Genomic DNA, 25,371 nt, shown 5'->3' with positions numbered 1-25,371 from the left:
TCTGGTTCCATTTTTCTTGTGAAATTATCTCACACTGACCAAGTAGGTCCTTTCCTGAGCGTATAAATACAGAAGACACACACATGGTTGTTATCAAACAGTATTGTGCAAAATTAAATTGGCTACTTTATGGTGAAATGGAGAAGGATGGCGGGCATTTCAAACACATGAGTCTCTCTTCGTTGAGTCTGGAAGCAATCACTCATAAAGACAGCTACTTTATCTCCTTGAGTATGGACCATTCTAGAAGGGACATCAGCTTGGGTTAAAACCAGTGACATGGCCAGACCTGCAATGGAGCCAAGGCACACCGAGCCCTGATTGCTCGATTATTTGAGGGAAGATAGTCTGAGTTAATGACCGAAATCACCCCCACTCTGTGTCCCAAACTGGTCTTTTGGACAAGGTCTCTAATGTGCTGGCCATATGTGAACTAAGGGCCAGAGGGAATGGACTTACTGGGATTTTCCAATTATCATTTGGTCCCAGAGACGTGCTGCATTGTTGCTACCTGGCTCTCATCTCCAGGTTGTTCCAGGGAATGCACAATAGACAGGCAGCAGCAATCAAAGAAAGACTTCAAGCCCTAGCTGTGGTGAGCCTTGAAATTACTCCATATTGAACCAGAAGAAGAGAATATTAAAGGGGGAGTTGATATTCCCAGCCGGGTATTTCATTGAGACTCTCATTGCTCAGCAGTCGTTCCAAAAGATCGTGAATCACCCCCCGCCCCCGGTGGAGTTTCCCACAGTTCCTGTGTGAACAAAACGATGGTGGTGGGCGGTGGGGGAAAGAGTGAGACAATGAACTGTAAAGCAATAAAAGTTACGAGGTCGGGAGAGGGAGAGAGCCCATGAAATTGTTCTCCCTACCACCCTGCCTTGGTATTCCCAGATGTTCTTATTTTTAGGGGCTGGGTTGAAGGGTAAGAAGTTCGAGCTAAATTGGGATCCATGAACGGTGTGTAAGTGGGCCAAAATGGAAGATCACTGTGAATTGTCTTAGGGAGGAGAGCGGAGTCCTTGTCCAGAATTCCCTTCTCTTCAACCTTCCTGTTTCCAAACTTAACTGTGCTGGTGAGATCTTGTTATAGGGCAAACCACGCACCCCAGCTCTCACACAATCAGACAGACCCAGGCCCTTGCTAACTGTCTCCTGAAGCCCTGTTCAAGGAGGATTACAGCCAAGCCAGTAGCCTCTAAGAGTATGGGAGTCAGAGCTTGAATTCCATTCTTGGGAAGATACTCCTGTCATATACATCCTGCGGCACATTCAGGAAGACTGTATCCAACAGGGAAAAGAATTGGAGGGGAGGATCTTTTCTTCTGTCCCTGCCCAGAGGATGAAGATGGCCAAATAGGGTCCTCCCTTGAAATAAAAAACAAAAAATAGAAGTGTGTCATTTAAGCTCTGGGGGAATCATAACGTGGCCCACTCTCTCGTACTCGAAAGTTGGAAGACACGGAAAAAATTTGGTTTACTGGAGTTCAGACTTCTCTGAATAAAAGAAGGTGGGGCATCTGAGAGGAGAAAGTTGTTATGTTTTTTTAAACGTTTATTTATTTTGGAGAGAAAAAGAGAGAAAGATCGTGAGTAGGGGCGAGGGAGAGAGACAGAATCCAAGGCAGGCTCCAGGCTCTGAACTGTCAGCAGAGAACCTGACCCTGGGGCCTCAAACTCGTGAACTACGGGATCATGACCTGACCGAAGGTGAACACCTAACCGACCGAGCCACCCAGGTGCCCCGGGAGGAAACTGTTCGAAGGGATGGGGTTTTCCACCTCCAGCGACAAGGGGTAGGAGTGGCGGTGGGAACAGCTGTGGGTCTTGTTAGGCAAAGCGATGTGAACTTGAAAGCTCACAGTGCCACTCTCCTATTATTCTGGGTTGGGGTGGTTTGAAAATGAGGGGCTTGGGGCGCCTGGGTGGCTCAGTCGGTTAAGCGGCCGACTTCGGCTCAGGTCACGATCCCGCGGTCCGTGAGTTCGAGCCCCGCGTCGGGCTCTGTGCTGACGGCTCGGAGCCTGGAGCCTGTTTCGGATTCCGTGTCTCCCTCTCTCTGACCCTCCCCCGTTCATGCTCTGTCTCTGTCTCAAAAATAAATAAATGTTAAAAAAAAAAAAAATCAGTGGCTAAAGAAGAAACCGTAGAGCAGTGTGCAGTCAGCTGACATGAGCCTATGCCTTTTAGTCCCCAGTGGTCCACAGACAAACATCATCCAGCCCGGAAGCCCCGGACTTCACCTATCCCCCCCCCCCCCCCCCCGCAAGTTGCCTTCTAGTGGGCCCGGAAGCCCTGGCCTACTTGTGATCATCAAGTGCCCTCACCTTCCACATCCTATTCTAGGGCTGGCCCTGAGATTCCTTGCACATGCGTTCTCAAATCTGGGGAAAAAAGAAAAAAGAAAAAAAAGGAAATGACAGCACAGGGTTTGCTTTTATTTGGAAATTAACACTTAAATGTGCGTTATTTTTCGAAAGCTGGCAGCTAGTCCGAATACAGAGAAGGGGTCGGGGGGGACACCCCGTAGGTTCTAGCGAAAGGGAACAGGCGGCGAAGGCCGGTGGAACAGAGGAAGGGTCAGACAAGAGGGCCCGGGGGTGGGGGTGGGGGTGGGGGTGGGGGGTGGGGGTGGGGGTGGGAGGGGTGGGTGGTGGGTGGGGCATGGACCGTCTAGTGCCCGACACTGGCCAGACTCTGGGCACCGGCTGCTGCCCCTGCCCCTCCTTCCCCAACCTTCTCTCCGCGTGGGTGAGACCCGAGTGGGCTCCCCGCGCCGCTCAGCGCGAGGAAGGCAGGAGGCTGTGCCTGACGGCCTTCCGGATGGCCCTGCGAGCTGGACGCTACTCCAGCACAGAGAGGAAATAAAGTCCGGAATACTTCGGCCAGAAAAGTTGCAGGTCATCCCACCTCGTGTCTTCATCCTCTTCTGGGCGCGCATTGGAGCCCGTTCGCTCGGTGGAGCTGCAGGTGTCTAAGGAGGCCTTTGAGTTTTCTGGGCATTTGCGATTCTCTTTCATGTATGCGGTCGAAAAACGGGCAAGGAAATCGAAAATGTAAATCTTGAAGCAAACGCGTGCGTCAGGGAGACGCCAGACTCCCTTCAGAGGAGCAGAGTCTCGTGAGGGACTCCCAGGGAGGAGAAGGCAAGGAGCGTCTTGCCGGGCAGGCAGTGGAGGCCCTTCACGCCGGAAGAGAAGGCCTTGCCGGAAGGGGCGGGGCTTGCCCCGAGAGCCAATGGGATGCCTGGGTTCTCCCGGGCCAAGATGAAGGATGTTCCCGAAGAGAGGGATGAGGTCCTTTTGCTCCCCGTCTCACATTACCTGACAAACGGTTGATTAGAAGGGTGGGGGAGAATTGCATCTGGGTCTTCTGTCCTCGCAGTCTGGGAACTCGAGTCCCTGAACCTATGAGTTTTCCTTTAGGGACATCACCACGATGAACTGAACCTTCTCTGGAAGAGACTCAGGGAAAACTATGACACTGACCAATTTGTCTTTGTCTCTTCTACTCCTGCCTTCTTCCTTTTTTTTTCTTTTTCTTTCTTTTCTTTTCTTTTCTTCTTCTTCTTTTTTTTTTTTTTTTAAAGATTTTACTTTTTAAGTGATCTTCACACCCAACATGGGGCTTGAACTCACAACCCTGAGATCATGAGTCCCATGCTTTAGGAACTGAGCCAGCCAGGGGCCCCTTTTAATAAAATACCTCATACATGGCCAAACAATAACCAAATAGAAAATACAGTGAAAATGAATGGAATGGGGTTGGGGGGGAGGGGGCGCCTCGGTGGCTCAGTAGGTTAAGCGTCCAACTTCAGCTCAGGTCATGATCTCATGGTTGGTTCTTCAGTTAGAGCCCCACGTCAGGCTCTGTGCTGACAGCTCAGAGCCTGGAGCCTGCTTCAGATTCTGTCTCTCTCTCTCTCTCTCTCTCTCTGCCCTTCCCCTGTGCACACTCTGTCTCTTTTACTCAAAAATAAATAAACATTTAAAAACATTTGGGGGGGGGGGGGGTGCGCTTGGGTGGCTGAGTCAGTTAAGCAGCCAACTTTCGCTCAGGTCATGATCTCACAGCTCCTGAGTTTGAGCCCCATATCAGGCTCTGTGCTAACAGCTCAGAGCCTGGAGCCTGCTTCTGCTTCTGTGTCTCCCTCTCTCTCTGCCCCTCCCCTGCTCATGCTCTCTCTCTCTCCCTCTCAAAAATAAATAAACATTAAAAATAAATAAATAAATACATTTTGTTAAATGCCAGGAACAAATTCAGTAAGAACTGCTCAGCACTTACATGAAGAAAGTACTTAGCTTTACTGATAATCATAAATTTAGAGGATGACAAATGGAGAGGCATCCTTTGGTCTTGGATAAACAGATATAATAGTGATAAGCGAACTTTGCTCCCTAAATTATTTTGAAAACTTAACCCAACCCTAATTAAAAGCTCAACTAGAGTGTTGGGTAGAATAATTCTAAAATTCATCAGGAAAACAAAAAGGTAAAAATAACCAGGAAATTCTTTAAAAGGGAAAACAAGAAGGTAAATACTCTTTCAAGTAATAAATCCATGTTCTGAAATTATAGTGATTTAAATGCTGTCGTACAATGAAAAGAACAAATTGGAGGTCCCAGAAATATACGCATGTAAATCTCAGAATTCAGTATATGATAAAGGGCATTTTCAAGGAAATGGGGAAAAGATAATTTATTGAATGCTATGGGGACAACTGGCTAGCCATTTGGAAAAAAAAAATGCCATCATTCTGCCAAACAAATTCCAGATGCTTTAAATGTAAAAACTAAAACCATAAAAGTACTAGGAGAAAGCAAGGGTGAAAATGTGTATAATTTTTGGACGGAAACTTCTAGGCATGGCAAAAATGCTATAAACAATAAAGAAAAAGATTGGAACATGTGACAACATAAAAATTAAAAACTTCTGCACAACAAACCCCATAAACAAAGTAAAAAATAAAGCACAAATAGGAAAAATATTTAGGACACATGTCAGAGGGTTAATATCCCTAATCCAGAAAAACCTGTTATCAATAGCGAACCAAACGACCCAAGACAACAGTACCTGTGTATCAGGCTTCACGGTTGATAAAATCGTTTCAAATTCAGAGTGTCGGTCAAAACGATATTTGGGACATGCTTAAACTAACAAAAGCGTCTGTTGTTTTTCTGAAATCAAAGTTCATTGGGCATCCTGTGTTTTTTTGCTAAAGCAGGCAACCTTGTTTCAGACACATGAGTTCTCTGTGGCCCTGCAGTAGACCAGTGAGGTATGGAAGAGGGGGTCAGGTAGCTTTTCAAACAGGTTTCCTCATCTCTCAAGTAAGATGTGAGAAGGAAATTAGATATGAAATGTATAGAATCTGGTATAGGGCCTGACACATAATAAAGAGTATTGTTCAATACATGTTGGTTTGGGTTTGCTTTCCTTTATGCATACACCCATTTTACAGATGAGAAAACCGAGGTTCAGAAAGGGGAAGTGACTGGCCCAGGTTTACCCCGCTAGTAAGACACAATTGTCCTCACACTCCAGGCCAGACTACCTCATTCTCTGCCCCCCCCACCTTACCCCATGTCCACTGCCTTCCCTGAGCCCTCTCATGCCTTGATGTGCCCAGTTCCTGGGTCCTACTGAACTTGATCGTCCTTTCCCTATCCAGGCGTCTGATCTCGGTCCTCTACCCCACCTCTCCATCTGAGAAACTATGCTAGAACAGTGGTTCTCCACCCTGGCTGGCTGTTAGAATCATTTGGGGAGCTTTTTACAAAATCTGAATGCTCGGACCATATCAGACCAATTAAATCAGAACCCTGGGGATAGGACGGAGGAGATTTCAGTGGGCAGCCAAAATTGAGCATCACCGCGATGACGTGAGTATCTCTGGCTGGTCTCGATACTGTGAAACGTTTGCCGATGAGATTTTGCTCAACACTCTCATTTTGTAGATCGGAGCACTGAGACCCCGAGGAATAGAATAACTTGGCTTGGGTGGCCCTCTCTGATTAGGGAGGCAAATTAGAAACAAGAGCTCAGGCTTTCTAATTCCTCATCTGTTGCTGGGTCTGCTGCGGCGTGTTCAGACAATTTTGTCTCTTCTCCAAACACATACAACCTTTCTCAGGCACCTTCAGCTACCGAAAGAACCTAGGACTTGGATTTCAGTAACAGAGGTATTTGCCTATGGACTTCTGCCCCCCCTCCCCACAAGTTTTGTTCCATGAATTGAATTCCATCCACCTTGACCCCCATTTCTTCTCTTCTCAAGTCCTCAGCTTGATCTCTGGTGACCATTTCGGGCCTTTCCCTCAAGTGGACACCTCTCCCGGCGTTGGTCCCGCAGCATTTCTGATGCATCCCTGCTCCCAAGGACAGCTCCCTCCTCCGTCTGGCAATGCTGTTGCCCTCCAATGGGCCAAGGCTTGTTTTCCTGCTTCAGTTTCCTCTAGACTTCGAGTTCTCCCTCAAAGCTTACCTCGTCTTACCTTTTGCTCCGAGTGCCGCAGGGTGAGAAGAACTAAGCTGATGAGCTAATTTGCCTTGGGGATATATCATTGTTCATGGCTCAGCTTTAGAATAAGAAAATATTTCTGCTTCCTCTTCACGAGCTGTTTTCCTGCTCCGAAAACCCGTTTGGCTTCTGTTTGGGACCTTGTGGTCAGAGATTCTCAATCTGTGGCCCGTGGACCACCAAGAGGGCGTAAAACGCAAAGGGTCCAATGAGCATGGCAGGTAAGTAATCAACCAGGCACGGGAGTTTTGTTTTTGTTTTTTTTTTTTTTTTAACGTTTATATTTAAGAGAGAGAGAGAGACAGAGCACGAGCAGGGGAGGGGCAGAGACAGAGAGGGAGACACAGCATCCGAAGCAGGCTCCAGGCTCCGAGCTGTCAGCACAGAGCCCCACGCGGGGCTCGAACTCACGAACCGCGAGGTCATGACCTGAGGCCAAGTCAGACGCTTAACCGCCAGAGCCACCCAGGCGCCCCTGGAGTTTCTTGATGTGCTAATTAACAAGGACACAGAGCGCTATGTCTCAATGGTAAAATATTCTGAGAACCGTGTTCCATTGCGATTGCTTGTCGTTGTAATCCTTTGTATTTTTGCCTTCTTCGTTTAGAGGCATTTAAATCTCTTGAAGGCCATATTCTGAGAAGGGCCCGTGACACCAAAGCAGCTCAGCACCCTCGTGGCAGCATCCCTGGGTGACGTGCGCACGCGCAGGGGGTCTTTCTGAGCCTTTAAGATACGTGAATGGCCCCTGCGTCACGGGGCTGTGTTAGGCCAGGGCTGGTGGAAAGTTGGGCTCTTCTGCAAAGCTCGCTCCAGACCTGTCATCTTTGGGGCGGCTCCACGTTTGAGAGCACAGCTTCCTTCCACAACCTTGACGGGGAATTACGTATTCAAGAAATACAACTGGCAGGCATGAGTCAAAGTTCTTCTGGTATCGAGAAACAGGAATCCATTCACGCCGGCTCAGAGCAGGGCTTTGGCGTGCTGACCCAGGCTTCTCATGAAAACCCAGCACAGCGGGGCCCCTTGGGGAGCAGGAAGCTGCCCAGGACCAAGACACCTTCTTTCTGTGGCTCTCGAGCCCCCCTCCCCCCCCCCCCCCCCCCCCCCCGATCTCTGCCTCCTTCTGCACGCCCTCCACACTTTGTCTTTTTGGACCGGCCTCCTTCATTATCTCCTGAGATCTGCTCTTCCAAAATTTCAGTTCTGGCTCCTTCTAGTGCCCACTCGAGCCGTGATGCCTCATGGCCGTGCAGCCCAGCTTCTCACAGCTAACTTGCTGTGGGACTTCCAGCAGCACGCACGCCTTTGGTTCTCCTCTTCTGGGCTCTTGGGACGACTGCACATCCCTACGCCATGGCAGTCAGGTAGGGCCGTGCGACTGGTCATTGCCAAGGTTTCTCAACAGGGATACTGCTGATGCCCCTACTGAATAATTCTTTGTGGTGGGGGCCTGGTCTGTGTATCGTAGGATATTGAGCAGTATCCCTGGCCTTTAGCCAACAGATAAAATTCAAAATTGCCAGGGCGCCAGGGTGGCTCAATCGGTTGAGGGTCCGACTTCGGCTCAGGTCATGATCTCATGGTTCGTGAGTTTGAGGCCCACGCAGGGCTCTGTGCTGTCATTGCAGAGCCCGCTTCCGATCCTCTGTTCCTCACTCTCTCTGCCCCTTACCCTCTCATGCACGCGTTCTCTCTCTCTCTCTCTCTCAAAAATAAATAAACATTAAAAAAATTTTTAAAATTTCCCTCCACTGAGAACCACCACCCTATAATTTCTGGGACAAATTGAAGCCATTCTCCCCCATTGTGTCCATCTATACTCCTTGTCATAAGACCACTTACCTCCATTTTGGGTTCAGAAATTCAAGTCACGTGTATGGGGAATTTGTTACCTCGGGGATGAGCCCATCACCTGTTTTGGTCTTTATTGTTTCCTCTTTTTCTCTATTACTTAAAAAAAAAAAAAAAAGGAAAATGGAGGACCCCTCCTACCTTTGTGTTCTAGCACCCGCTCGAAGCTACCTGTTTGGAGCGGGGTCCATATGTAGACTCTACTGGGAACTCTGCAGGTGACCAAGAATACACTGGAAATTCAGTGGTTAAGCTGAAAGGAAATCAATGGCTCACCCTCATTCCTCGTGCTCTCCCTTCTCTAAATCAGTGTTTCCTTTAAATGGATAGCAGCAACCAAATTTAGTTTCTCCACGAGCCCTCTCAAGTTTGTCAGAAGTTCAAGTTTGTCAGAAGAGCGTAGGCCCCAGCTTTCCTCCACTTCTTCGTGAGGCTGCTTTCATTGGAAGGGCCTCCTTTCTACTCTGCCTCAAGTGAGAGAGAAGGAGCCGTTTGCCACATGTAAACAGAAGAGGCATCATGTGAAAACAGTCACCCAGCAAACAAGATCCTCTGAGGGCCTCTGGTGTGTGACCAGTTCAAAGTGGCCACTCGCTGACCAGTAATTAGCTTGGTTGAGGGCTGCGGCGCAGACCCAGTGAACTTCAAAAGGCAACTTTTGGGAAGAAGCTTCTTTCCTGGAGGAGATGTGAGGAACCTTTCTTAGAGGTACTGCCCGAGTCTGTCCTGTGATCTTGCACAGTGGAGCTGAAAAGTGGATTAAGGCAGGAAATAACAAGCTATGTGTGTGCCCGCACGCACTCACACGTTCGTGCACAGCTTTGCTCATTTACTTTCTATATTAAAAGGCCTGCTGACCTCTGTGATTTCCTCCCCCTCAAATTCAGAAGCGATGAATAGGAAGCATTCTGACTTTAAATGCGACGGAGAGCTTTGAAAAGATGGAAAATTAGCAACATCTGGGCTGAGGAACCCAAAGAGACCTGAAAGGGAAGGAAATGCCTGAAAGAAGTTTCAGATGTCATTGTGATCCCCGGGGCCAGTGTTTGGATGGATAGGTGGCTTCGTGTGGCTATGAAAGGGGGTCGGGGCCTCCGTGCCCACCCCAGCTTGGCTCCCTGTCTGCATCTTTTGTTTTTCTTCTCTTCTCCGGGATCTGCCAAACAGGAACGAACATTCTTCTGCTTGGGAAATGGTTTCCACTGAGTCTCTTGGACATTCTGACTGATGCCATGGAAATCGAGAAGACCTATTTTCTCAAGCATGTTTCTTTCTCTTTTCTTCAACATGTAACACTGCCAGCCCTTGATCTTGTCCTCAAACCTCCCTCAAAAAGGACGAGATGTAGGCAGTGCAGTCAAGTTTGTTCCCAGATGCCTCTGCTCTGCCTGGGGGAAATGACAGTCGCTCTCAACTTGTTGTATTAGTGTGAGCTCTTGTCGGTAGCAAGGCCAGAACCCAGCTCCAGCCAGCCTGGGCAGAATCATGAAGTTTCGTGTCGCAAACCATAGGAATGGTGGAACTGGCTCTAGGTTCGACAGCATCCAGAAATTTGCACACTACCGGTGTTCTCTCACTCTTGAACTTGGCTTCTTGCTTCTATTTCCTTTTACATTTTAGCCTCATTCCTACCTACCTACCGTGCATGGGCTTTCTCCACACGGCAGGTACAGGTATCCCCGGTGGCTTGGCTTGTTCGCGCACCAATTTCACAACCCCAACAGAAAAGGAAGTATGACCTTTGCCTGCTTAGTAATACAAAAATCAGGGAAGGGCTCTGATTGGGCAGGCTTGAGTCATGAGTCACCCCCGGACCAATCACTGCCACCCAGGAGTTGGGGCTCTCTGATTGGCCAGTCCTAGATGACAGGCCCCTCCCTCTGTCTGGGGCCAGGATGGGCCACCAGAAGCACGCGGCAGGAGGTTGGTGAGCACGTCTCTCCAGGAAGGGACGATTTGGAACCGGGATCAAAGAAAAAGGAATGCTGAGGAGACATGAGGGCAATGTCCATTAAATTGATTGTCCTTTCCCTAACGTATAATTTCCTAGTGTGGCCATAGCAAGTTACCACAAACCAGGAGGCTTAAACCCAGAGAAATTCATTCTCTCATAGTTCTGGAGGCTGAAAATCCAACATCAAGGTGTTGGCAGGGCCCAGCTCCCTTCCAAAGCTCTAGGGGGAGATTCCTTATCTTGTGCCTTCCAGCTTCTGGTAACTATCAGCGTCTCTTGACTTGTGGCTGCCTGCTCCCAACTCTGCCTCGTCTTTACATGACCTGCCCTCGTGTCTGTGTCTCCTCTTCCTACGAGGACACTTGTGGCTGGATTTAGGGCCCGCCTGGATAATCCAGATCAAGATCCTTAACTTAACTGCATCTACAAAGACCCTTTTTCCAAATAAGGTCACACTCACAGGTTCCAGGGATTGAGACATGGACATGTCTTTTGGGGGTAGGGGGGTGGCCTTTCAACCCATTACGCCCAGTGGGAGGTGCCCTCTCAAGGTGGCAGGGATGGCCGCTTCGCCACCCACACACCATTTCCGACAGGTGTCCAAAGCTCAGCCTAAACTTGCCAAGCCCCCAGTCAGGTTTCCGGGATGATGCCAGCACGCCCTGGGAGGACGTAGATTGGGGACCTCAACCTAGCCTTGTTCCATATTAGCTTTCTGTGGCACCTCTGCTCTCACTCTCCCGGCCTATCTTCCTCTCTACAGGAAAACACTTGCCTCTCTACAGGTCTATAAGGCAGTGAAGATCCTCTCCTGGCTCTCTTTCTTAGCTGGGTGACTTTGGGTCAATAATTTAAACTCTCTCCTCTGTCAAATGGGGATAGTAAAAGTAGCTACCTCAGAGGGTGGCTCAAGGGTTCAAATACATTCACGTAGAGTATGATCATGTACATGTACAGCAATCTCCCCGCACCAAGTAAACACTCCATGAAGTTAGCTATCATTGTAAGATACAGGCAGATCCCATTTTTAAAGTTCCTTTATTCTCTAGATTTTTTTCTGGCTACGTTTTTCTTTTCTTCTAGGTTTTCTCTTTCCAAGATCTGCTTGATTTAGTAGAGAGATTCAAGGACTCTGGTGTGGACCAGAATCACGCGGAGGAAACTTACAAGTGCATATGGCTGGGCCCCACCCTGGAAAATTTGATTCCATGGGTCTGGTACCCCAGATCCTACACCTCTTTGATTTTGACAAGTGCCCACATTATTCCGATGTAACTAGACGTTGAGACCCCTGGTCCTGGGAGAGATGCCAGGTGAAGAGGTTCTCATCCCATGATTCTCCGATTTACCAAACAGTTGTGGGCAGGTGACCTGACCTCAGTCTCTTCAGTATCCCTTTATTTTTTTTAAATGTGTATTTATTTTTGAGAGAGAGAAAGAGACAGAGCATGAGTGGGAGAGGGGCAGACAGAGAGAAAGACACAGAATCCGAAGCAAGCTCCAGGCTCTGAGCTGCCAGCACAGAGCCCTACACGGGGCTCAAACTCAAAAACCGTGAGATCATGACCCGAGTTGGACGCTTAATCGACTGAGTCACCCAGGTGCTCCTTTCAGTATCCCTTTAAAAGGGGAATAACTGGGGCGCCTGGGTGGCTCAGTCGGTTCAGCGTCTGACTTCAGCTCAGGTCACGATCTCGCGGTCCGTGAGTTCGAGCCCCGCATCGGGGTCTGTCCTGACCACTCAGAGCCTGGAGCCTGTTTCGGATTCTGTGTCTCCCTCTCTCTCTGACCCTCCCCCGTTCATGCTCTGTCTCTCTCTGTCTCAAAAATAAATAAACGTTAAAAAAAAAAAAAAAAAGACTGCAGAGATTAAATCTCCAGTTAAAAAGAAAAAATAAACAAAAAAAATAAAAAATAAAATAAAACGGGAATAACAATACTTTTCAGCCAGGGTCAAATGAGAGGGTGCTCACAGTATCTAAAATATCATACGAAAGAATGGAGGGATGATAGGAACCGATATTTATGATGTAGTAAGTTTCTGGAAACTTACACTTGTTCAGAGAGCTTTTAAGTTGGGGTCCAGCTTCCATTATACAGATGAACAAACTGAGGCTCGTGGGATATCAGGAGGCTCAAATGAGTTAATATCAATAAAGAATATGGTAAGCAGGGGCGCCTGGATGGCTCAGTCGGTTAAGCATCCGACTTCAGCTCAGGTCATGATCTCATGGCTCGTGAGTTCGAGCCCCGCATCAGGCTCTGTGCTGACCGCCCGGAGCCTGGAGCCTGCTTCGGATGCTGTGTCTCCCTCTCTTTCTCTGCCCCTCCCCCACCCCTGCTCTGTCTCTCTCCTCAAATTTAAATAAACATTCAACAAATTAAAAAAAAAAAAAATGAACATGGTGAGCGGTTTTGCCTTCATTCTAACCCTTGGCCTTTTCTGCCCCGTTGCAGCTACCTTCATGCAAAGGTGGCTTCGTGTGCGGGAGTGACACATTCAGCCCTCCTTGCCCCGCCTTTTCTCTGATGGAAAATAGGGAGTCTCAAGACCAGCCTCTGGCTGGTGCTAAGGACTTCCCGTCCCTGGTTTACAGGTTCGTTCAAAGATTCAAGTGTCTCAAAGCACGGGGCTCAAAATCCATGAAGCAAACCCTCGCTGACAGAACTCTCTTCAGGTGGTCAGAGGGTTTCACCCCCTTTCTGTGGCCAGCCATCCGGGCAGAAGGGCACCCAAGAGAACTATGGCATGGCATGTGCCCTCAGAGCCGGCCGCCAAGGGGTGGAGCCGGTCGAGGGACGGTGGGCAAGAGCAGGGCCAGGCAGCTTGAGGGAACAGAGTGGTTTTCTTAAAAGAAGAGAGAACCCAGCTCTGTATGGCAACGTCTGGTTTCCTTTGAGTGTGCGCTCCTCCCCCACCCCATTCCCCCTGCACCTGACTTAGAGGTCATTACTAGAGGTGGACGGAGCGCTCGGGCGCCACTCCCCCCTTCCTGGCACACCTCTCTGGCCTCCTGGCCTCCCGAGCCGGATGTTTGCCCTCCGTGTGGGCTGCGGGCCTGACTGCCTCGCGCCTTGTTCACCCTTGAAATTCCTGCCTTGCCCCCAGCTCGGAGCTGCTACACGATCTGCACGTGAGTGTGAACATGAGCGGGTACGTGCGTGTGTGTGACTGACGGATGATAACCCAGCCAAAGCCTTTCAAGAGCGGCTTTACTGAGACAAAGTTCACACGCCGTACAATGCGCTCGTGTAAAGGGTGCGATTCGGTATTTTCTGTGTGCCCCACCGAGTTGCATGACCGTCACCACAACCTGAGAGCATTTTCATCACCCCCAAAAGCAACCTCGTGCCCTTGAGCTATCGGCCCCCTGAGCCCCGCTCCGGCGCTCAGCCCCTGGCAACCACGAATCTATTTTCCGTCTCCACAGATTTCCCTGTTCTCAACATTTCATGTGAATGGACTCGCAGAGGATACGGTCTTTTCACTTAGCATCACGGTTTCAAAGTTCACGCAGGCCGTGGCTCCTGCTAGCGCTCTGCTCCTTTTTATTGCCGAATAATATTCCACCGTGGTCGATGAGTCAGGCCTTGTCCATTCACTCACCAGTCGGTGGATGCTGAGGTTGTTTCCACCTTTTGGCTCTTATGAATAAAGATGCTGTAAACATTTATGTACGAGGTTTTATGCGAACGTATGTTTTCAATTCTCTTAGGTCTATCCCTAGGAGTGGAATTGCTGGGTCATACGGTGGCTCTGTGTTTAAAGTAGCTGAAGCTTTTTAATGTGTTAAAGACACCCAGATCAGAGCTGGAGCAAGGCACTGGAGGTGAAAGCCCCGAGCTGCACCTGAGCCAGTCTCAAGAGAGATTTATTTTTAGGCTGCGGGTATTTTATACCCGGCAAGCAGCAAGGGGAGGGGGAGACCGGGAGCCAGAGACATGCTGACGCGCTTGCTCAGGCTTCAAACGAGAGCAGGGTGCCTGGACCAGTCTGTTTTCTCACCATTTAGCTGAGTTGGGAGATAATGGGATTTGGCTTTTCCCATAAGAGCCTGACTCTACAGGGACGGGAGAGAATGGGAAGCTCTTTAAGGAAGCCATGGAGGAGCCCCAGAGCGGGGGTGGCCTGCCCTGGGGACAGCGTAGGAACCCGCCCTCTGTCGGGGAAGGATCCCCTCCAGGGACTCCCTGCACGAAGCCCGCTGCTTCTGAGAACGTAGTGGCTCTAAAATTTTTAGTACGTATTTATTTTTAGCATACAGTGACTATATATATATATATATATATATATATATATATATATTATAGTACATTTGGAAATGAAGACCAGATGAGAAAAAAATCAGACTTGGTCCCACCGACCAAAGATGGGCATTGTTAGTAGATAGGCATTCCATTCCATTCTTCGGGGTTTTTTTTTTTTTGTCTGCTTAACGCATCGGTTGTTGGCTTTCCCCCCTCTGCAGGGAAAAAGACTTCACTGCTTATTATCCCCTTCCCAATTGTCCATATGGAAGGAACTTGAGGGCATCACTCCGGTGGAAGGAAAGGCTGCAGGGTAGGAAAGAAGCCTCTTGGCAAAACAATATTTGCGTCAACTCAGCACTGTGCTAACTGGGGTGGCTTTGGGGAACAGCCACTGGAAATTGGGGGGATGTCAACTTCACACTCACCATCAAAGGGGCTCCGGAAATGCCAGGCCCACACTGCCACAATCTGCCGACCAGCGGCTGGCAGCTCGCTCTGCCCCGGGTTCTCTCAGCCCCGCAGCCCAGCCGTCCCGGCCGAGCGGTGCTCCTGGCTCGCTGCCCCCGGTGTGGGGTGCCTCCCAGATCTTGCTCTAGAACCAGAGAAGATCAGTGAGCCGTTCATTCTTCGCTGCAGCCTCTGCAGAGCTTACCTGCGCCGGGGCCGATGAGCATACGGCCCTTGTGGCTACTTGGTGTGACCTAACATCAGAAGCCGGAAAAGGAAGGAGCCACAGGTAGAGCTCCAGGACACAACATACTGGTTTCTTTCTGAGTAGGGTTTTTTTCAAGCCCCTTCTAACCCCGAAGCTCTGGCCACTCTGCCTAGACTGAGCAGAGAGGACACAGATCAAGCACGATGTACCACAAGGTCCACCAGTCACTCCTGATGACGGGAGGAGCTGTCGCGGAACCGTGTGGCCATCAGGCCCAGGTGACAGCGTTCTGCTTCTCTTAATCGTGGTGGTGCTGCGGCACCAACACCTTTTGACTTCTCTCATTGGATTAGGTCTCCCGAGCCGGCCCCACAACCCGCACAAATGACCAGGGGTGTTCCCGAGGTCCCACGTCAGTCATCGGAGCCTGGTATGTTCGCCCTTCTCCTTTACCTCCTGTCCCAGCTCACCCTCTTTCCCAGACCCGCCCCTCCGGTCCACGAGGACCCCCCTGTCCCTCCTGAGAACACGGCCGCGGCTGCAAAGGCCACACAGACACCAAGGATCGCCTGGTCACCCTGGCAGGGCGGAGGGAAGGAAAGAAATGGGGAGAAAGGGTTTTGGATCCCCAGCACCAGCGGGCCTGGGACCAGACAGCTTTGCTGCTCCCTCCCCATATGACCTTGGGAAGTTCCTCCCCCCCGCCCCCCTCCTGGGCTTACTTTCCTTGTGGGGGGTGGGACACGACCACACCGGAAGCCCCTTTCGGCTCTCACAGTCCGTGACCGGAAGTGGGAAGTACAATAGGCCCAAGCACCGGAAGTGTTTCTGAACAAGCAACAGGATGGAGAAACCCTGGAGAGAGGAGTCAGGAGTTCCACAGTGCTCTGTCAGCCAGTGACTGGTAATGACCTTGGACAAGCCTGCACCTCACTTCATTTGTCCCTAAAGGAGAAATAAAAATAAGCATCTACGTTCTTCTCGGGTTAGTGGCAAAAGTCATGAGACGGCAGATGGGAAAATGTAAAATTTAAAAGCAAAGAATGTGAAGGTATTCAGCGGCGCTGAGTCTGCAGGTTGGGGTGGGGGCAGGGGGCAAGGAGTGCCTTCAGGTCACTGTACCTGCCCCAAGGGCCCGGGAGCACAGGCTGTTATGAACCAGATGCCCGGACGTCCTGGTGTTTTACAGGCAGCTGTGAGGCCCAGGCAGGGTGGGGGGGACAGAGCCACCTCCTAACCGTAGGGAAGCGGCCTCTGCGGTCAGTGTGCAACCCCGGTGGGGGGCTCTGGGAAGAATGGCAAACGTGAGGGGCAGGATGTGACATTGGTCTTCGGCCCAGTCTAGAGAAGGGTGGTAAGAAACAAAATGGTGTATCCTAGAGTTGGTGACACCAGGAGTATTCTAAGAAATCACAGGAGAAAACTAGGCCACCTGTCAGGCTCTTTTTGAAGAGCTGTAACACTCAAGAAGGGACATGGGCAAGGCCACCAGCCGGGGAGCACACGTGGCCACCAGGGCCTCCTGGTCTACCAGGAAGGACACCTGGCCACCTGGGCTCCAGGCCAAGGGAGGAGAGGGACCGAGACTCCAGGGTTCCCATGACTCTGTTGGTGCAGGCTCGGCCTCACAGAAGGTCATTGTTCTCCACACCCCTTTGTTGTCCTTTCCCAGGCGCCAGGCGGGTGGAAACTGGGGAGGCACGGGCGACCCAGAGATAAAGTCTTTTTATGAGCTTCCTGATTTAGCTGAGAGAGGAACTTGGCCAACTGGCATGGTCGATGGACAATCCCCTCTACCTGGTGCCTTCTGTGAGAGGGACACTCTTCCCGGTTCAGATGGGAGGGTGCTGGCACCCTCAGGGGAGGCTTGTGCTGGGTTGCCTGGGGACAGAGGTCCAACCCAGGAGGACAGTAGCAGGTAAGAGAAGAAAGCTTTGCTCACCCTTCTGTGCCCAGCCCCACATTCCAGCAAACACATGCTCAGAAAAAATCTGGCTAACACTTTTGGTGCTGTATGGACTAGTAGATCACTTCTCAAAGTTCTTCTGGAAATGTCTCCTGACTTCCCCAGGGAAAAGGAAGGTGAAGGAAGCTAAAAGGAAAGCCAAGAAAACAGCCACATAATGGGTCTAAATTCCAAATGTACAGGAGAGATTTGGAGGTGAACCCTGAAACGTCATTAGTCAGGCTCAAGGGGTTTTAAATGAGGCAGTCGGAAATGCCTAATCTGGGAAATTAAGATGGGGAGAGCCAGAGGGAGAGGTGTTGAGATTTTAATTAAAATAAACATTTATAGGGGCGCCTGGGTGGCTCAGTCGGTTAAGCGGCCGACTTCGGCTCAGGTCATGATCTCGCGGTCCGTGAGTTCAAGCCCCTCGTCGGGCTCTGTGCTGACAGCTCGGAGCCTGGAGCCTGTATCGGATTCTGTGTCTCCCTCTCTCTGACCCTCCCTCATTCATGCTTTGTCTCTCTCTGTCTCAAAAATAAATAAACGTCAAAAAAAAATTTTTTAAATAAAAATAAACAAATAAAAATAAAATAAACATTTATTTATTTATTTATTTATTTATTTTAGAGGGAGGTGCAGGGAGAGAAAAAAAATTTAATTTTTTTAAGTTTATTTATTTATTTGGGTTGGGGGGGGGGCAGTGCACAAGCAGAGGAAGGGCAGGAGAGGGAGAGAGAGAAGGAATCCCAAGGAAGCTCCAGGCTGCCAGTGCAGAGCCTGACTCAGGGCTCAAACTCACAGCCCATGAGATCACGACCTGAGCCGAAACCAAGAGTTGGACGCTTAACTGACTGAGCCACCCAGGCGCCCCTAAAGCAAACTTTTAACACAAGACGTACATGTGCTTGATCAAATGGTCCAATAGGACAAAAAATACGCAGTGAGACGTTTACCTTTTTCTCCCTATCCCTCAGTTTCTTAGCGCTTCTTCCAAGAGGCAACTACTCTTGCTGACATCCTAGGGTTCCTTACCGGATGGTTTTTAGAAGTTATTTCTTACAGATCCATATGAGGCTATAGTGTTTGATATCTATGTGAACGTTATCTCCAAGGAGGGAAGGATGCTTCTCTGATTACCTCCAACGCGAAGGGAGCTAAATTTATGTCCCGGCGGCAGGCACGGCGATGAGGCACCGGGCTGGGGGAGACCAGCGGTCAACAGATGCACAAACAGAACTGGAAAACATCAGATCCTAGAGGTGCTGTGCAGAGAATTAAAATAGAGGGACGCACTAGGGAGTGACTGAGTGGTCACTCCCTATCTCCCTCTGAGGAGGTCACTTTCAAGGTGAATAATAGGAATGAATACATCTCCTCTCTCTTGGTCCACTTTGTGGCGTCTACAGTATTCAGTGCTGGAGGGCCGCCCTGCCGCCTGGCGTGTTCTCCTCTCGCTGGACGCTCACACACTGATGTTCGAGTGTTCGAGTGTCCACCGTCCGGGTTGGACTGTCCACCGTCGGTTGCCTATTATTCCCGCCCACCTGCTTCCTTATACCAGAACTGAGACCCCTCACCCCCAGCCCCACTTGGCCCTGAGTCCCTCATCCCACTCGGGGCATCTGTGAGTAGCGTGTGGGCCATCTGGAAGGTGGAGGAGGCCACCCTAACTTCTGCCAGCCCTAGACCATCTTCTAGGTGCTGTTTTGTTTTAACAGATCCCTGGCGTGAACCACCTTCGTCTTCCTTGGTTTCTCCAGGGGACCGTAGAAGAAAATATTGCCAGTTCAGGGAGCACTGTGGTTAGCAAACTCTTGGCACCTACTAACCACATATCTGAACAATAAAGGAGCTCGTAAGATCCTAGATCACCCTCACAGCCTTTTACCCCCGTATCCAACACACCAAGCCTGAGCCCCGTTGAGCTGGGGAGAAACCACCTCTCCAGGAACGAGAGCATTCCCGTTTCTTCCCTGCCCTCTCTCCTTCCTTCTCCATTGTCTCTTTCCTCCCCTTCACGGTTTCAATACTCACGTATGTGTGCTCAGTCAACGTACTGTTTACTGTTGCCTGTTTTTTGTACTTTATATTAACAAAGTCACATGCATGTTGTCTTCTAGAATTTGCATTTCTTTTCTTTTTTTAAGTTTACTGATTTATTTTGAGAGAGAGCGAGAGAGACTGTCCGTGCACTGAAGGGGCAGAGAGAGAGGGAGAGAAAATCACAAGCAGGCTTTGCACCATCAGTGGGGCTTGAACTCACAAACTGTGAGACCATGACCTGGGCCAAAATTGAGTCGGATGCTTACCCGGATGCGCCCCGTAGAATTTGCCTTTCTTCATCACATTTTGGTTTCGAGATTTCTTTTCAAGTTCACGCTCACAGCCGTAGTTCGTGTTTGGCAATCAATAGTGTTTATTTACATTAAATGACCACAGTTTGTCTCTTCCGCTGCTGCCAGACTTTGAGGCGGTTTTCCTTTTCTTACTATTGGGAACAGCGCTATACGGAACATTCCTCTCCCTGTCTCCTGGTGCACGTGTGGGAGATAACCAAGGAGCGGAATTGCTGGCCCGGAGTGCTATGAGCAGATCTGACCTGTCAGACAAGACAGAGCTCTTTCCCATGGGAGGTTTCATTTGAAGAAAGTTCTCTGTAAGGTTGGAGAAAGGGAACACAGGGCTGGGTGGGCTCAGAAGTATCTTCTGTAGTTACTATGAAGGCAGCTGTGAGTTTTTGAAGAGTAATTCTGCAATTCTGATAAGTAAGAAGCAACATAACGTGATGCACTTGGGCAACTACAGAAGGAGCTTACCCTGCAGGATCCATTTGTTAATACACAGCACTTCTGCTGCCATGGAATAGAACGCCCTAAGTAGAGTGAACCGTGACCCACTTGATTGCAAAAAAGAGAGGGAGGTGGTCTGCAATCTAAAGAGGACCGGCTTGAGCACTGGGTGTTATATGCAGGGGATGAATCGCTGAATTCTACTCCTGAGATCATTATTGCACTATATGCTAAGTTGGATATAAATCTTAAAAAATATTAAAAAATAAAAAGCACATGTAAAAACAGAGTCAGGGAATCCTAGCCTGTCGATGGGACTTTTCAAAGTGCTGAGTGAAAGCCAGGGCCGAGGGCCCAGTTATCCAATGGAACAGTCTCTGAGTGGGGGATGAGACACCCTCGCTGCTCAGTCCGCATGAACTTGCTTGAGGGACCACCAGTGTCTCAAGGCTTTATCTCGCCTCCTGAGCAAACTGACAAAAATCCCCCTTTGGAACCCACCTGGCTAATACGTAGCCATAGGGACTATACTGAGGGGTATTGCTCTGCCAGCCACCTGCTGGGGCCTCCCTGTGTGGGGAGGCCTCCCTTTCTTACTCTCACCCTCCTACCTGCAGCCTGCCTATTCCATCATTTTATTCATAATAATAGCAATTAAAGCTACTCCTGTGGGTTTGATTTTTCTTGTTTCTGTTCATTGGGATGCAAATGGGAATACATAGACTCGTACATACACACAAATGAAAATCAAGGCCATTGTTTACCCCAGTGGATTTTATACACAACATAGGCCAAAGTGCATCCCCGGGGATGCGCGTCTCAAGATGCAGATCTGTCATGGGGTGCCCACGTGGGTGATGCCATAGCTTTCCTTCACCCGTGTCAACCAAGCGTACAAGATGGCTTCTTTCCATGCTTCCATTTTCCGATCGAGTCGCAGAGTGCTTGGGAATATGTGAAATATTTTCATCAGCCTCGTTTTATTAGATTTGTACAACCCACTGAGCAAGCAAGAAAGGATTATTTCCAGGTATGCAGGATGAAGTAACTGAGGCCCAGAGACGTTGATGGATTTGCCCAGGGTCACACAGCCAAGACCTGCCTTCGCTCTTCTCCCATACCACGTAAGCTGGGTCACCCCATCTCTGATGCCGATACATGCTTCTCAGGAGTTCAGGTGTGATTCGGGCAGAGATTCTCTCTGTCTGGGGGGCTCCACTTGCTGAAAGTCACCAGGGAAAGTCACCCCACAGAGCGTGACGGCCAACCTATGTCATCGGGGCCCTGGCCCCAGCTGTGTCCTCCAAGGAGCCAGTCCTCGTCCTCGGAAACCATTCACATCACCAGGGTGATAATGACCGTATAGCAGGAACGAATAGTAGCTTCCCACCTTGCTCTGATTTTCAGGTCTCTGCTCCGATGCTGAAGGTAAAGGTCCTGAGAAAAACCAGCATCGACTGCAGCTGTCCTCAGGGATACGTGTACACTCGAGATAAGGTGAGTGGCCCCAACCATTTTATGATACTAATTGTTGGGGAACAGGATATTTGTCCTCAAACACATCAACGTGCCCCTCCCAGCCTCCCTCTGCGCAGATGAAAACAAAGCCATTTGCTTATAAGAAGCGCGCCACCCCTCCCTCCCAGAACTGTAGCGTGTATAGTCCCTTTTCCCCCCAGAAAACCGAATTTCCAGACGGCGTGCCTTGCCCCAGCAGGCCTCTGTGTGGCTTGAACAAATAATGCAAAACCTCCAACCGCCCCTACAAAGAACCCGCTCCTGCCACATGGGCTCTGTTCCATTTCATTTTCTTTTCTTTTGTTTTATTTCATTCGGGTTTTTTATCCGACTAATGATTTTTGGTTGTTTTTTCTCCTACGCTCTCCCCCGCCCCAACACCTCCGGTTGTACACAAAGTAATTCTAAACTGTAAGCTACTCCTGACTTAACTGCTTATTAAAAACACTAATATGCTTGGCGGCTTTGATGTCTGCCCAACAACAAAGGGAGAGAGTTACTCTGGGTCACTGTAATCCTTGATTTGTCACTAAGTTATGACACCCAGCAGAGCTGTGTGACAGTGCAAATCAATCATCCTGTGCTCTCGGCGGGGCCTTCCCTGCCTCCCGCCAAGCCTCTGCAGTGTAATTAGCTTTTTTCACACTACCATAATGTACATCTGCAGTTTCAGCAAGAAAAAGAGACAAGGAGAGCTCACTGGAAAGCACAGGCCTTAAAAAAAAAAAAAGTTCGTATCATGGGAAAAAAAAAAAAAGTCTGAAAGAGAAACATCAGAGACCTTTGTAAGTTTTTGCTTCTGAGACATTATACCTGAAATACACAGGCGCGGGGTACTTCGAATTGTTAAATGTAGACGTTAAAAACAGCTCCATGAAACCCTTTACGGAAGGCATATCTGATGGTGTTTATAGGGCTTCTTCTTCTGTGGGGATGGTCCGCGTCCTGTGTTTCTTCTCCAGCCCCTCCCCGCCCCTCCCACCCGCCACCGGTTGGTCATGCGGAAATTCTTGGAACCCCAGCCTTCCCTGAGCTGACCAAGATCCAGAAGGCAAGACCTCGATTGCAGCCAAGTTTTGCAAAAGTTTGCTCAAATTCTTCAGGTGGGCTGGCGTCCCTGAGTGAGAAGCTTGTTACTCTGTTCATTTTGCAGTGGTAAATAACACCAAACAAAGAAGAAAGCCAGGGAGGAGGCTGACAGCAGGGGTGAGAGCGATTCAGGCCTGGTGTCAGACACAGAGTGACGCTTTTGTCTTGGCCCAGGAGGGAGGCAGACAGATGAGATCCAGCGACTCCACGCATATTGGGGGTGCTCAGGAGGCTGTCTGGTTCCTCTGGAAAACCTTCTGCCAGGGATGGGGGCGGGAGACAGCCAGGCGGCTTTCGGGCTTTCCTGGCCGGGCTTAAAATGGGCTGGGGGTTGGACGTTCTCCTCCCAGATTCTCCTTCCTTGCCTGGTTGGGGGGGAATTGGGCAGGGCGAGGAGTCAGGTGCAGACGGGTCACCGTGTCACCACGCAGTATCTCCTTTTCAGGTGATGGCTCGTGTTTCCTGCAGGGAGAGAAGCCACATATCCCAGGAGGCCGGAGCCCAGCTCTCCGGTGGCTCCTTCCACCCATTTTGGGTGGGATTTCGTAAGAACCCGGCCCCTGTTTCTTACATCTCTGTCCCTAGCTCCTGGGCATGCTGAGTGAATGGACAGGCTCTGACTGCACAGCCCTTCCGAGACGGTGCTGCCGGGCTCTGGGGGTGTGGGGCTCCTGCGAAGGTCCTGGTGCCGCCGTCAGGATCTTCTGCTCCCCATCAGAAGCCCGCCAGGTCAGCCCTGCAAGGAAAGGAGCTCAGCAAACTCTGAAAAGATATGGAGGAAACTGAACTGCACATTGCTGAGTGACAGTCTGAAAAGCCTGCATACTGGATGATTCCTATAGTTGGAATCATCTGGAAAAGGCAAAACTACAGAGGAAATAAAAAGATCGGGGGTTGCCAGGGCTTGGGCGGGAGGGACAGATGGATAGGTGGTACACAGAGGGCTTTTAGGGCAGTGACACTCTCCTGTGTGGTGCTGTAATGATGGATACATGTCATTCTACGTTTGTCCAAACCCATAGAATACAACAACGAGAGTGAATTCAGATCGACTTTAGTTAATAGTGGTGTATCCATACTGGCTCGTCAGTTGCAACAAATGTGCCACTAAGGCGAGAGGTTAATTACAGCTTAATAACAGGCAAGGGGCGCCTGGGTGGCTCAGTCCAGTTAAGTTTCTGACTCTTGACTTCAGCTCAGGTCATGAGCGTAAGGTTTGTGAGATCGCGCCCCTGCACTGTCAGCACAGAGCCTGTTTGGGATTCTCTCTCTTCCTCTCTCTCCCCCTCTCCCCCATTTGTGCTCTCTCTCTCTCTCTCTCTCTCTCTTAAAATAAATAAATAAACTTTAAAAAAAAAAAAAGAGGTTAATAACAGGGGAAATTTCCAGGGCAGGGTTGGGATATGGTGAGAATTTGTAGTTTCCACTGAATTTTGTCTTAAACCTAACTAAAACTGCTCTAAAGAGGAAAGTCCATCAATTTAAATTTAAAAAAGGGTCACGGAGGCAGAAGCCACAGAAATAGGAAGAAGGGAGAGGTGAGCTAGGGGAGGCTTCCCTGGGCACCTGTGATGTTTATTTTGTAATGAGCTGCCAGAGGGCATCCGCTGAAACCATGGTTACCGGAGAAACTTCCTCTCTTTCCACGACCGGCCTCCTCCTGACCTCGCTCTGAGCATTTAGTGCAGGTTACCTCCCTGTCAGTGACACGCAGACCTGAGTCAGGCCCCCATTCCTCATCAAATAATTCCCTGTTTTATGTAACGGATGGATGTCAGCAACATCTGAAAAGTCCCATCGCCTTTTCAAATATATGAAGAGAATGTTCTCTGGTGAATCCTGGGGAGGGAAGAGGTACCCCCATTTCAGAGCAGAAAGTGTTCTTTGAGACCGTGTGGTTGGAGGCCCCCAGAGAGGTTCAGCTACCTGGTCAAGGGCACACAGCCAAGCATGGGCAGAACTAGGATTCACTTCAGGACTCCCGACCTTCTGTCACGTCCGGCGTCCTTCCGCCAGGCCAGACTGCTAAACGGTCATAGGAGGTGGTGAGGTCATGGAGGTGGTGAGTGGAGTGGGGCACTTTCAGGAGGCCTGAGTCCCAGTCCCACGTCTCTGCTACTTTATTAAGTCTCACACCCACCCGTGCTTTGGTCCACTCTTCTGTAAACCTCTCCCTCCACCAGCCCAGATGGATTTCGTCTCCAACATGGCAACACAACACTGGTAATATTCTGATTCTCACCAGCAGTTACGAGGCTGGAGGCATTTTGTAAAATAGAAAGTGTCCCGTGCCCATCGGACTCCAGAGGCGGGTCCTTTATTCTTCCCAGAGAGGGACAAGGGGGTCGTCGCTTAGTTATTCCCGGCTCCGTGGGCCTGGGGTGGGGCCCATACTGCCGGCCACCCTCCAAGCAGCAGGTCGAGATCCTTCTGGTGGTTTTCTCTTTCCTACGAGAGAAGGATGCTCGGTGCCGGGCCCAGCCTGGCCGCCTTCTGGGGGTCCGGCTCCTGCCACAGGAGCTGCAAGGCCTCGGTCTCCGCAACTCCTGGGGATCAGTGGCCGGGGCGTTCAGAGCTGGGCGGCGACAAGGACCTGGGGAGTATTCTCTGGACCTTTGCTTGTTTGGGCTCCTGTTCAATCAGACAAGGAGCTGTCAGTCTCTCCCTCCTCCCTGCCCCCCCCCCCCCACGTGTCTGACTCAGGACAGTCGGCCCCTTAGAGGCCCAGCCTCACCAGACACTTCAAAGGCTTTCCCACCAAGGCGCTGGGGCGTCCCGCGAAGAAGCCCTCTC

The 25,371-nt window shown here is 50.0% G+C and overlaps 2 long non-coding RNA genes across 4 annotated transcripts; one reads left to right on the top strand and one right to left on the bottom strand.

Moving 5' to 3' along the window:
- On the bottom strand, positions 1 to 16,034 carry LOC131497576 (uncharacterized). Its single transcript, XR_009255024.1, has 3 exons — positions 15,957 to 16,034; positions 15,005 to 15,171; positions 1 to 1,368 (listed from the first exon to the last, which is right to left on the bottom strand). It is a non-coding gene; the product is annotated as an uncharacterized LOC131497576 (long non-coding RNA).
- On the top strand, positions 16,030 to 23,460 carry LOC131497575 (uncharacterized). Of its 3 annotated transcripts, XR_009255022.1 has the most exons (4): positions 16,030 to 16,219; positions 21,379 to 21,468; positions 22,643 to 22,695; positions 23,024 to 23,460. It is a non-coding gene; the product is annotated as an uncharacterized LOC131497575 (long non-coding RNA). The 3 variants fall into 3 exon arrangements; XR_009255021.1 differs by having other exon boundaries at positions 16,044 to 16,219; positions 22,643 to 23,460; XR_009255023.1 differs by lacking the exon at positions 22,643 to 22,695 and having other exon boundaries at positions 16,045 to 16,219.
- The last annotated feature ends 1,911 nt before the right edge of the window (positions 23,461 to 25,371 follow it).

The sequence above is a fragment of the Neofelis nebulosa genome, chromosome 16, assembly GCF_028018385.1.
Source record: "Neofelis nebulosa isolate mNeoNeb1 chromosome 16, mNeoNeb1.pri, whole genome shotgun sequence".
NCBI lineage: Eukaryota > Metazoa > Chordata > Mammalia > Carnivora > Felidae > Neofelis > Neofelis nebulosa.
The sequence above is the reverse complement of the archived record's forward strand: the minus strand, read 5'-3'. Positions and strand labels throughout refer to the sequence as shown.